This window comes from Otolemur garnettii, unplaced genomic scaffold (assembly GCF_000181295.1).
Source record: "Otolemur garnettii isolate 467f Iridium unplaced genomic scaffold, OtoGar3 scaffold00002, whole genome shotgun sequence".
Classification (NCBI taxonomy): domain Eukaryota; kingdom Metazoa; phylum Chordata; class Mammalia; order Primates; family Galagidae; genus Otolemur; species Otolemur garnettii.
In genome coordinates, this window is record NW_003852397.1 from 3,512,876 (window position 1) to 3,513,519 (window position 644).

Below are 644 nucleotides of genomic sequence, written 5' to 3' on the forward strand. Positions count from 1 at the left end.
GGCGACTCCCACCCAGGACCCGGGGCGGCCGTGCGCGCCACACACGCCGCTCGCAGAGCCCGGCCCAAGTTTCCTTTGTTTCCCCCGACCTGCCATCTTACCCCCCTGAAGAAAACTCTGCGCCTGCGACGCGGCGGGGCAGCCACCGGTCCCCGAGCGAGCACGTTGCTACAGATACTAAAGAAGTGTGTCCCCAGAAATAGGAGACCCGCTGGCGAATTCCAGTGGGACCGCGCGGGGCCGGGCCGGCGGCTTCCCGGGCTGGGTTTTCTCGGAGCGCGCCGCGGAGGAAAGGGGGCCGTGCGAGGTGGCGCTTTCCCCTTAGAGACGGGACCCGGGCGTCGCCCCCCACCAGCCCTTCCCGGATGGCTGCCGGGGCTCGCAGCCTGCCCCCGGCCCCGGAGCGACGTGGGTGCTCGCCACGCGGCCGCCCCCTCCCCAGCCACGTGCTTTGCTTTTGAGCTCTTCACGGCCGCCAGCGGTGTGAGCTCCCTGGGACCTCCCGGTCCTGTGCTCTCGGAGCGGGGAGCCACCCGCGGGGCGCGGGCCAAGGCGGACACTGCCAGCTACCCGGCTTCCATCCCGCGTGCTCCCGCCTCCCGCGGCCGGCGGACCTGGGCGCCTAGGAGGCGACGCCCCCGCCC